Here is a 13322-nt window from a genome sequence, read left to right as displayed (position 1 = left end):
GCCTGGGAATTTCCTAGTCTGTGGGCAATAAAAACGTGGCGTCCACTCACCCTCTGCGCTTTAACTGGGAGCTGCAATCCTGAGCTGTTCCTAAACGGCAATCTTCGGTTTTTATGTTCATTCATCTCAAAGTATTTTCTATTTTCCCTTATGATTTCTTCTTTGATCCAATGGGTATTTAGGAATTTATTGTTTCATTTCCATAACTTTGTGAATATCTCAAATTTCCTTCTGCTATTTATTTCTAATTTTATTCCATTATTGTGAGAGAACATACATTGTATAATTTCAGTTCTTTAAATTTATTGAGACTTGTTTTATGGCCTAACATATGATCTAACTTAGATAATGCTTCATGTTTAGTTGAGGAGTATGTATATTCTGCTGCTATTGTTGGATTAAGTGTCTTATAAGTTGTCTGTTAGGCCTTCTTTGTTGAGAATGTTATTCAATTCTTCTATTTCCTTGTTTATCATTGACCTAGTTGTTCTATCCACTATTGAAAGTTCGGTATTGAAGTCTCCAACACTCATTGTTGAATTTTCTATTTCTGCTTTGATACTGTCAGGTTTTGCTTCATATATCTTGGACTCTGTTGTTATGTGCCTATATGTTTATAATATCATCTTCCTGGTAGATTGACCATTGTAACTTTATAAAATGCTTCTATTTATCACTAACATTTTTAATAATCTGTTTTGTCCTCTATTAGTTTAGCTGTTCCAGCTCTTATGGTTGCTGTTTGCATGATATATCTTTTCCCATCATTTTATTTATATCTTTGAATTTAAAGTTTGTATCCTGTGAACAGTATGTAAGAGGATCTTGTTTTTTATGTATTCTAATAATCTCATTTGAGTGGATTCATTATTTCTAATGTAATTACTGATAAACTATGATTTATGTCTGCAATTTTGCTCTTTGTTTTCTATATGCCTGTGTTTTTTTATCTTCCTTTTCTCCATTACTGCCTTCCTTTGTGTTATATATTTTCTAGTATACCATCTTAATTCTCTTGTTTCTTTACTATATTTTTGAATTATTTCCTTAGTGGTTGCCCTAGTGATTACAATTAATGTATTAACTTAAAATCATCTAGTTTTAATGAATACCAATTTAATTTCAACCATATTAAAAAAAATTGCTTCAACATGGCTCTATTCCCTTCTCCCCTCTTTTGGGCTATTATTGTCATACATATTATATATATTTTTACATTATATGCCCATCAACACGTTCTAGAATTATTGCTTTATGCAGCTGTCTTCTAAATTAAGTAGAAGAAAAAATTCTCACAAAAATACAACATACCATCCTTTATATTTATCTATGTAGTTACCTTTACCAATGATATTTATGTATGTGAATCTGAGTTACAGTCTACTGCCCTTTCATTTCAGCCTGAAGAGCTCAGTATTTCTTCTAAGGTCTGCAATGGCAAAGCCTCTTGTTTTTCTTTCTGGAAATGTCATTTTTTTTTTTAATTCAATCCCACAGATCCACTGGTATGAGAATGTCACTATTTAACTTCATTTTTGCAGGATAATTTTGTTGGGCATATAATTTGCCTTTGATGCTTTTTCTTTCAGCATCTTGAATATGTCATCCCACTGCCTTCTGGCCTGTATGATTTCTGACAACAGCTTGGCTGTCAATATTATTGATGTTGACTTGTATATGGTAAGTCATTTCTCTTGCTGCTTCCAAGATTCTGCCATTGGCTTTAGACATTTTGACTATGATGTGTCTAGGTGTGGGTTTGTTTGGGTTTATCCCACTCAGAATATTGGAGTTTCTTGAATATATAGATTCATAGCTTTCATCAGATTTGGGGAGTTTTTGGCCATTACTTCTTTATGCCCCTTCTTCTCTCTTGTCTTTAGCTGGAACTCCCGTTGTGGATGCATCAGTATGCTTGATAGTGTCCTACAGGTCTCTGAGGGTCTGTTCATTTTTCTTCATTATTTTTTCTTTTTGATATTGGGTCTCTAATAATTGACCTATCTTCAAGTTTACTGATTCTTTCTTCTGCCTGCTCAAATATGCTGTTAAGCCTCTCTCATGAATTACTCATTTCAGTTATTATAGTTTTCAGCTCCTGAATTTGTTTTGTTTCTTTTAAAAATTTCATCTTTGTTATTATTCTCTATTTGGTGAGATATCATTTTCCTGATTTAATTCTTTATTCATGATTTCCTTTTGATCTTTGAGTATATTTACAACTGTTGATTTAAATTACTTGTCTAGTAAGTCCAAGACCTGGGCTTTGTCTAGGACAGTTTCTATTAACTTTTTTTTTCCCCGTCAGTGGGCCATACTTTGTTTCCTTGCATACCTCATAATTTTTTATTTAAAACTGGACATTTTGATATTATAATGTGGTGGTTCTGGAAATCAGATGTCCCTCTCCTCAGGGTTTGCTGTTGCTGTTGATTTAGTGAATCATTAAATCATGGTATTACCACCAGATAGGAGAGTAAGCTACTATCTAAAATTATAAATTATGAAACGTATACAAAATATTAAATTTTTAGTTATGTTAAATGAAGAAATCCACATGTAAAACTATAAGATGCATTAACACCAGAAATGAATAAAAACAGAAAGAGAAAACCAAAAGGACTATCAAAAATGACAGTTATTTTGAGGAAATTAAATGTTTCTCTTCATATTTTCCAAGTTTCCTTTATTATATTACTTTTGTGATTTTAAAACTTGGACATTTTAATTTTGTCTTATGAAAGTAATATATACTCATTGTAGACATTCAAAAACAATTTATAGAAGAGTTCAGAGTGAAAAGTTAGACTCCCCCTGTCGGCCTTAAGGTCAGTCACCAGAGCTAACAAGTTAGCTAGCATTTTCTTATGTAGCCTTTCAGACATTGTACATTATATGTAGATTTTTTAAAGTAACTTGTTATAATTTAAACTTACCGAAAAGTTGGAGGAAGAGTACAAAGAACTCCCATGTATGCTTCATCCAGATTGTTCAATTGGTAACACTTCACATTTCTGCAGTGTGCATGCGTGTGTCTGTGTGTGTACCACAATTATCGTATGGCTTTTTCTTAACCATTTGAGACCAAGTTGTAGACATAACATTCCATCATTCCTAAACACTCCAGTGTACAATTCTCAAAAACAAAGACGCTTTTGTACATAACTACCACATTGTTAAAAAAAGGTCAAGCCCAAGAATGATTGATTTGGCTTCTAAAATAATGACATGTCCTTTTAAGATTGTTACCTACATAGACAGCAAGAGGAAGATGAGCCAACTGTGCCAGCTCCCCATGTCCTTGTCCCCTGCACCAAACGGGACAACACTAAAACAAGGCCTTCATGACTGCTGCACCAGTTATGGGATACCCCATTGCTGAGGAGCCCCTTTTAGACTGCAGCTAGCAGTTTTACATTCTGTAGCTATACCCTGAGTAGGGCAGGGCAGATAGCCTCAGACCTCACCAGTATTCAGAAGATCAGAAACTGTCTCAATGACAGCCTCCTAGGGGAGATTAGGAAGTTAGAGATAACCTTGAAACAGCACTTCACCGACCTCCCATCCTCTTGTGTTCTGGGAGGATCACAATATATCCTGCCAAGACTCAGATCTAAGTTGCAATTCAAGGCCACCACTGAATGGCAGATTCACTCTCTACGACTCTCCCTTAGTTTTCAAATAGCTAGCTAAGAATTCTCAGGAGCATAGGCCACCCCATGAAATATAATCTAATTAATTGTGCTTAAAGGGGCCTTAACCAAATACATTCTGATTGGGCAACATATATAAGAATGATTCTCTAATCATGCCCACTTGGAGGATACACTCCAGCTAGGCTCCCCAACTGGAGCCAAATCAGTTAAATATTTCATTAACCCAGGTGCAGTAAGGGATGCTGACAGTTGCACATATCCTGCCTTGACTGACCAGCAGGAAGTCCTGGGTAATGTGTTACTGTCCCATTACCATGTATATTAGAGATAATAGACCAGTTTGTGTGTGGCAAGCTAGTATAGGCAGCTTCTTATTCACATAAGTTGTAATGACCTCAGCAGTGCCAATGTGCTGAATTGAGATCAGGGTCCAATTCTATTAAACTCTTGTAGAAAAGTTTTGTCAGTTTCCAGAAAGTTAATCTTATTCTATCGTTTTGAATGGAGGCTGTTAACAACTTGAGTCAGCAGTTCCTGGGAAGTTTCTGAGGGTCCTTAGATAAAGATTTGCTGGCCAGCCATTGAGTTGAAAGTGGTGGTGGCAGTCTGAGCTAAATTGTCCAGATGCTCTGCAGACAAATAGCTGATACGTTAGTAGCCCCGCCTTCCATCTCTGCCTTCAGAGATGGAAGGGTTAAAAGTGTGCTTTCTCCACCAGTCAGGACTGTTGCCCTCCTTTCACAGCCATGTGATTGATATTACCAGTCCTTTTTCCAACCCTCTTCTTGTCTAAGCTATACCTTGTCCCTAAACTGTTTATTAGTCCATCTTTGCATTGCTACAAAGGGATACCCGAGGGTGGGTAATTTATAAAGAGGTTTAAATGGTTCAAGTTCTGCAAGCTGTACAGGAAACATTGCATCAGCATCTACATCTGGTGAGGGCCTTAGGAGGCTTACAATCACGGTGGAAGGCAAAGGGGGAACAGGTGTATTACATCAGGAGAGTGGGAGCAAAGCAGCGGGGGATGTGCTATTTTTAAACAACCAGATCTCACATGAACTCAGAGCAAGAACTCACTCATTATTGTGAGGACAGCACCAAGGTATCCATGAGGGATCTGCCCCCATGATCCAAATGCCTCTCACTAGGCCCACCTTCAACACTGGAGATCACATTTGTACATGAGATTTGGAAGGGAAACACATCCAGACCATATCAACTTGTCCCTGATGACCCAGCAGTTGTTTCTTTGTATCCCCTTGTACCTGTAACATCTCTAATCTCTGATGCATGCAGCACTTTAAGAGTCATCATCTCAGGATCATTATCATTAATGTCTGTAACTATCCAAATCCAGCAAGCATACCCCGGTGGCTAAAGTAGTACCAGGTTAGAATCACTAACCCCTGACTCCTTTTTGCTACTGTCAAATTCCAGTGGCCCATGGTCCTAAAGGTAGGCAGGAAGGGACAAAGGTAGAGTGAGAAGGATTAATTATCTACTGCTAATTATACTTGTTTCATTTGGTCTCTTCAGCCATCTAAGCTTCGTCTTCCTTCCCCACTTCATAACTAAACATTACATTTTGATAGGTATCCTTGTGTCACATTTATAGCCCAAACTGACTGTCACATGTGTGTGTTACACTGGAGGGTGAGCCTTGGCCATTCAACTGTTCTTTTAGTTTTTCCTTTGTGTCCATGCCATCTTTCAATAGTTCCTGCTGCCTGGGCAGCACAGACCTCATGAGTGTGTGGATTACAGTGATGTTCATCCTCAGGCTCCCGTATCTTGTGCCATCTGCTGCTATGTTTGTCTCACAGAGGCTGAAACTTGATCATCCAGTCATCTTGCTGAAAACTTCCTAAGTCTAGTAAAGAGATTTAGATATCCAGATACAAGAAACTCAGAGATCCCCAAATAGGTACAATTCAAACTGTATAAGGAGTTGGGTCTTTTTTCTTTTTAAACAAAAGCAGACACTACAACAACCAATAGCTGTTGCAGACCAGGAGCTTATCTTATCTCCTTGGCAAGGAGCTTAGGGAGCACGGGTCAGAGAAGCTAGACTGTAGGGTCAGCCGGAGCTGCAGGGAAGTTTCTTCTTTTGTTTGTGTCTTTTTAAAAAAGTTTTATTGAGATGTAATTTACATACAACACAATTCTCCCATTTAAAGTGAACAATTAAATGGTTTTTAGTACAGTCATAGAGCTGTAAAACCATCACTGCAGTCGACTTAGAATATTTTCATCACCTCAGAAAGAAACCTCATCCCTCTTAGCCATCAACCCTCTATCACCACTCCTTCGTATCCCTGGCAATCACTAATCTACTTCTGTCTCTATAGACTTTCCTTTTCTGGACATTTCATATAAATGGCATCATACAATATATGGACTTTTGTGACTGGATTATTTTACTTAGCATAATGTCCTCAAGGTTCATACATGTTGCAGCATGTATCAGTACCTCATTCCTTTTTATGGCCATATAATATTCCATTAAAGAACTGACCACATTTTTTTTCATTTGTTGATAGATATTTGGGTTGTTTCCACCCTTTGGCTACTGTGAATAGTTCTACCATGAACATTCATCTACAAGTTTTCTGTCTTCAGTTCTGTGGGATATACACCTAGAAATGCAATTGCTAGGTCTTATGGTATAACTTATGGAGGAACCATCAGCCAGTTTTCCAAATTGACTACACCATTTTATATTCCCACCTGTAGTGTACAAGAGTTCCAATTTCTCCACACCCTCAGCAACAGTAACAGAACTTGTTATTCTCTTACATTTTTATTCTGGTGAGTATAAAGTCAAATCTCATGATTTTTATTTATCTATTGACTAGTAATGTCAAATATCTTTTCATGAGCTTCTACACAATTTGTGGGTCTTCCTTGGAAAATTTCTACTTAGGTCCTTTGCCCATTTTTGAATTATGCTGCTTGGTTTTTGTTGTTGTCAGTGTTCCTTATATATTTTGCATACTAGACTCTTATACATACGATATGTAAATATTTTCTGCCATTGTCTTGAGTTTTTACTTTTTGATGATGTCTTTGGTTGCACAAAATTTTTAACTTTCAGAAATTCCAATTTATCTATTTTTTATTTGTTGCTTGTACTTTTGGTGTCATATCTAAGAATCTACTGCAAAAATCAAGGTCATAAAGATTTACTACTGTTTGCTTATAAAGCTTTTATTGTTTAAGCTGTTAAATTTAAGTCCTCAATACATTTTTAGTTAATATTCATTTATTGTGTGGAGTCTCAGTCCAATTTCATTATTTTGCACATGGATATCCATTTGTCCAATCACCAGTTGTTGAAGACTATTCTCTCCCATAGTCTTGCCATCCTCATTGAAAATCAGTTGACCATAGATGTGTGGGCTTATTTCTGGACTCTCAATTCCACTTTTAGTGGAGGATTTGAAAATCAGCATCTTGGTGCCAAGTGTGCTCATAGCTACTGCGTGTCACTTCTAGTGCCTCTTGGTGGACAGAGCTGAGAAAGGTATGTACATACACACATACCTTTCTCAGCTCTGCCTGAGACATATATATGTATACATATATACACACACACACAAATACATGTGTGTGTGTGTATAAACTCCAGTACCATGAGATTCATTTTATCCTTCCTCCTTTCCATGCTTTCAAATAATTTCTCTGACACTGAGAAACCCAGTTCCCATTTTCCTCAATAGATTTACTTATTCACTCAATCAATTTAGTTATTTGCTTAATGTAGCAGATTGCTGGTTGCCTCCTCACCCTGAGGGCACTGGCACAACATGGCTTCCACTGGATCTTCCCCCCACCCCTCCACCTGACCATGGATCCACAAAACCAGAAACTCTGACACCTTCATGCAGTAATTCCAGCCTGCTTCCTCAGCCATCAGGCACTTTGACACCTCCATGTATCTGCCCCTCCCCCCACATGCTTATCCTACAAATTACTCAGATTATTAGGTTAGAAAAAGAATTTCAAATTGCTATAACTCTATCAACATAAATAGTTTAGAAGGTGATGGAGAGAGATGTTAAGAATGTCTATTTGGTTTCTGGTTTGTGCAAATGGCTGTTTCATTCAGTATTCACTGAGGTAAGAAATGTTGGAAGGGAATATAGTATGATTTCGGGTTTAGATATATTAATTTTTATGTGTCATTAAGACAGTCAAGTGGAAGCCAGGCATGGTGGTTCATGCCTGTAATCCTAGCACTTTGGGAGGCCAATGTGGGTGGATTGCTTGAGCCCAGTAGTTTGCAACCAGCCTGGGCAACATGCTGAAACCCTATCTCTTCAAAAAAATACAAAACAACAACCCAGGCATGGTGGTGTGTGCCTGTAGTCCCAGCTACTTGGGAGGCTGAGGTCAGGAGGTCAAGGCTGCAGTGAGCCATGATCTTGCCACTGCACTCTAGTCTGGGCAAAAGAGTGAGACCCTATCTCAAAAATATTTTTTTTTTTTTAAATCTGAAAACACAGCAAAGTGAAATGTCCAGTAGACAGGTGAAAATGTAGGTCTGGAGTTCATATAGAGGTGTGGACAGATACAGATTTGTGTGTCAAGTGCATATAGCTAAGCAAAGATAGAGAAGTCTATGAATGAATTTGAGAAGGAACAGCTAGAGAAGAAAAGAATAGCAGGAAGAATAGCCAGAGAAGAAAATAAGAGAGGCCAAGAAGGTAGATTTCAAGGAGGAGTGACCAACTGTGTCAATACTGAGAGGTTCATTAAGGATGGGAAAAGCAACTATTGATTTTCACAGTGTGGAGATCATGGGTGACTTTGGCAGGAATACTTATAATGGAGTGCTGGGGGCAGGTCACAGGGCAATGAGTTGAAATTATAGGAGAAAGAAAGAGAGGGGACTTCCACCAAGACGACTGAATAGGAACAGCTCCGGAGCATAGCTCCCAGCAAGAGAGATGCAGAAGACGAGTGAACTCTGCATTTCCAACCAAGGTACCAAGTTCATTTCAATGGGACTGGTTGGACAGTGGGTGTAGCCCAGTGAGGATGAACCAAGGCAGGGCGGGGCACTGCCCCACCCAGGAAGTGTAACCAAGTGGAGGACCAGGGACTTTACCCCATGCTTCTCCGATGCCCTTTGCAACCCACAGTCTGGGAGAACACCACCAGGCTGAGAAGCACCACAAGTTGCCAGTGCAGATCTGAGCTACAGCTCCGGCCAGCCTGGCACCATGGGTTGTCAGCACAGAACTAGGCAGAGGTTTTGGCTAGCACCGAGATTGCCTGCAGGACAGATCTCCCCAGAAAGACAGAGAGCTGAAAGCAGGGAGACATGTGATATGGCTTGGCAGGTCCCACTCCCACAAAGACCAGCAAACTGAGGCCCTCTCACTTGAGAGTTTCGCAGCTAGCACATAAGTTCAAGCTCAACCCAGGACGATCGAACTCGGTGGGAGGAAGAGCATCCACCATTGCAAAGCTGGGTCTAATCTTACCTGCATAAACAAAAGCCAGAGGAAGCCCATGCAGCAGCCGGCCCACACAGCAGCCGGCTGAGTCCGAGGCAGCCCAGCAGCAACTCTGTGGACACACAAGGGACAGACTACCTCCTGAAGTGGCTCCCTGATCCCTGTATAACAAAAGAAAAAAAAATGCCTCATACAGCAGAGGGGCCTGTTTGAAGGAAAACTAAAATACAAAAAGAAATTACTTCAACATCAACAGAAAGGATGCCCATTCAGAGACTGCATCTGAAATCACCTACTTCAAAGATCAAAAGCAGATAAACCCACAAAGATGGGAAGAAACCAGCGCAAAAATGATGAAATCATCAAAGACCGGAACACCTCTCCTCCTTTAAGGGATCACAACTGCTCAACAGCAAGGGAACAAAAAAGGATGGAGAATGAATTTGACGTATTGACAGAAGCAGGCTTTAGAAGGTGGGTAATAACAAACTTCTCTGAGCTAAAGGAACATGTTTCAACCCAATGTGAAGAAACTGAAAACCTTGAAAAAAAGACAGAATGCTAACTAGAATAATCAGCTTATAAAAGAAGATAAACGACTTGATGGAGCTGAAACACATTGCACGAGAACTTCGCAAAGCATATACAAGTTTCAGTAGCTGAATTGATCAAGCAGAAGAAAGGATATCAGAGATTGAAGATCAACTCAAGGAAATAAAACAAGAAGGCAAGAGAAGAAAAAAAAAAGAGTGAAAAGAAATGAACAAAGCCTCCAAAAAATATGGGATTATGTGAAAAGACCCAATCTGCGCTTGATCAGTGTACCAGAATGTGACAGGGAGAATAAATCCAAGCTGGAAAACACTCTTAAGGATATTATCCAGGAGAACTTCCCCAACCTAGCAAGGCAGGCCAACATTCAAATACAGGAAATACAGAGAACACCACAAAGATACTCCTCAAGAAGAGCAACCCCAAGGCACATAATTGTCAGATTCACCAGGTTGAAACAAAGGAAAAAATGCTAAGGGCAGCTAGAGAGAAAGGTTGGGTCACCCACAAAGGGAAACCCATCAGACCCACATCAAATCTCTCGGCAGAAATCTACAAGCCAGAAGAGAGTGGGGGCCAATATTTAACATCCTTAAAGAAAACAACTTTCAAACAGAATTTCATATTCAGCCAAACTAAGCTTCATAAGTGAAGGAGAAATAAAATGCTTTATGGACAAGCAATTGCTGACAGATTTCTTTGCCACCAGACCTGCCTTACAAGAACTCCTGAAAGAAGCACTAAACACGAAAAGGAACAACCAGTAACAGCCACTGCAAAAATGTACCAAAGGGTAAAGGCCAACGACGCAATGAAAAAACTGCATCAAGTAATGGGCAAAACAACCAGCGAGTAACAAAATGGCAGGATGAAATTCACACATAACAATATTAATGTTAAATATAAACAGCCTAAATGCCACAATCAAAAGACACAGACTGGCAAACTGGCTAAAAAATCAAGACCCATCGGTGTGCTGCATTCAGGAGACACATCTCACAGGCGAAGACACACATACACTCAAAATAAAGGGATGGAAGAAGATTTACCAAGCAAATGAAGAGCAAAAAAAAAAAAAACACACATACACAAGGGGTTGCAATCCTAGTCTCTGATAAAACAGACTTTAAACCAACAAACATCAAAAGAGACAAAGAAGGACATTACATAATGGTAAAAGGATCAATGCAACAAGAAGATCTAACTATCTTAAATATATATGCACCCAATACAGGAGCACCCAGATACATAAAGCAAGTTCTTAATGACCTACAAAGAGAGTTAGACTCCCACACAATAATAGTGGGAGACTTTAACACTCCACTGTCAATATTAGACAGATCAATGAGACAGAAAATCAACAAGGACATCGAAGCCTTGAACACAGATCTGGACCAAGCAGACCTAATAGACATCTACAGAACTCTCCACCTGAAATCCACAGAATATACTTCTCAGCACCACATCGTACTTACTCTAAAACTGACCATATAATTGGAAGTAAATCACCCCTCAGCAAATGCAAAAGAACGGAAATCATAACAAACAGTCTCTTAGACGACAGTGCAATCAAATTAGAACTCAGGATTAAGAAACTCACTCAAAACCGCATAACTACATGGAAACTGAACACCTGATCATGAATGATGAGTGGATAAACAAAGAAATGAAGGCAGAAATAAAGATGTTCTTCAAAACCAATAAAAATGAAGACACAACATACCAGAATCTCTGGGACACATTTAAAGCAGTGTCTAGAGGGAAATTTATAGCAATAAATGCCCACATGAAAAGCAAGGAAAGATCTAAAATCGACACCCTATCATCAAAATTGAAAGACCTAGAGGAGCAAGATCAAAAAACTCAAAAGCTAGCAGAAGACAAGAAATAACTAAGACCAGAGCAGAACTGAAGGAGACAGAGACACAAAAAAATGCTTCAAAAAATCAATAAATCCAGGAGCTGGTTTTTTGAAAAGATCAACAAAATAGACAGACCCCTAGCCAGACTAACAAAAAAGAAAAGAATCAAATAGATGTAATAAAAAATGATAAAGGGGATATCACCACTGATTCCACAGAAATACAAACTACCATCACAGATTACTACAAACAACTCTATGCACATAAACCAGTAAATCTGGAAGAAATGGATAAATTCCTGGACACTTGCACTCTCCCAAGACTAAACGAGGAAGAAGTTGAATCCCTGAATAGACCAATAACAAGGTCTGAAGTTGAGGCAGCAATTAATAGCCTACCAACCAAAAAAAGTTCAGATAGGTTCACAGCCAAATTCTGCCAGATGTACAAAGAGGAGCTGGGACCATTCCTTCTGAACCTATTCCAAATAATACAAAAAGAGGGAATCTTTCCTAACTCATTTTATGAGACCAACATCATCCTGATACCAAAATCTGGCAGAGACTCAACTAAAAAAGAAAACTTTAGGCCAATATCCAAGATGAACATAGACGCAAAAATCTTCAATAAAATACTGGCAAACTGAATGCAACAGCACATCAAAAAGCTTATTCATCACGATCAAGTAGGCTTCATCCCAGGGATGCAAGGCTGGTTCAACACACACAAATCTGTGAACGTAATCCGTAACATAAACGGAAACATAGACAAAAACCACATGATTATCTCAATAGATGCAGAGAAGGCCTTCGACAAAATTCAACAGCCCTTTATGCTAAAAACCCTCAATAAAGTAGGTATCAATGGAACATGTCTCAAAATAATAAAAGCTATTTACGACAAACCCAGAGCCAATATCATGCTGAATGGGCAAAAGTTGGAAGCATTCCCTTTGAAATCAGGCACCACACAAGGATGCCCTCTCTCACCACTCCTATTCAATATAGTATTGGAAGTTCTAGCCAGAGCAATCAGGCAAGAAAAAGAAAGGGCATTCAATTAGGAAAAGAGGAAGCCAAATTGTCTCTATTTGCAGACAATATGATTGTATATTTAGAAGACCCCATCGTCTCAGCCCAAAATCTCCTTAAACTGATAAGCAACTTCAGCAAAGTCTCAGGATACAAAATCAATGTGAAGAAATCACAAGCATTCCTATATGCCAATAACAGACAAACAGAGAGCCAAATCAAGAAAGAACTCCCATTCACAATTGCTACAAAGAGAATAAAATACCTAGGAATACAACTAACAAGGAACGTAAAGGACCTCTTTAAGGAGAACTACAAACCACTGCTCAACAAAGTAAGAGAGGACACAAAGAGATGGAAAAACATTCCATGCTCGTGGTTAGGAAGAATCAATATCGTGAAAATGGCCATACTGTCCAAAGTAATTTATAGATTCAACACTATCCACAACAAGCTACCAATGACCTTCTTCACAGAACTGGAAAAAAACACCTTAAACTTCATATGGAACCAAAAGACAGCCCACATAGTCAAGTCAATTCTAAGCAAAAAGAACAAAGCCAGAGGCATCACACTACCTGACTTCAAACTATACTACAAGGCTATAGTAATCAAAACAGCATGGTACTGGTACCAAAACAGAGATATAGACCAATGGAACAGAACAGCGGCCTCGGAGGTAATGCCACACACCTACAACCATCTGATCTTTGACAAACCTGAAAAAAAAGCAATGGGGAATGGATTCAATAAATG

The sequence above is a fragment of the Sapajus apella genome, unplaced genomic scaffold (genome assembly GCF_009761245.1).
Source record: "Sapajus apella isolate SASKATOON/1434 unplaced genomic scaffold, GSC_monkey_1.0 scaffold149, whole genome shotgun sequence".
Taxonomy (NCBI): Eukaryota; Metazoa; Chordata; class Mammalia; order Primates; family Cebidae; genus Sapajus; species Sapajus apella.
Note: the sequence above shows the minus strand (reverse complement) of the source record.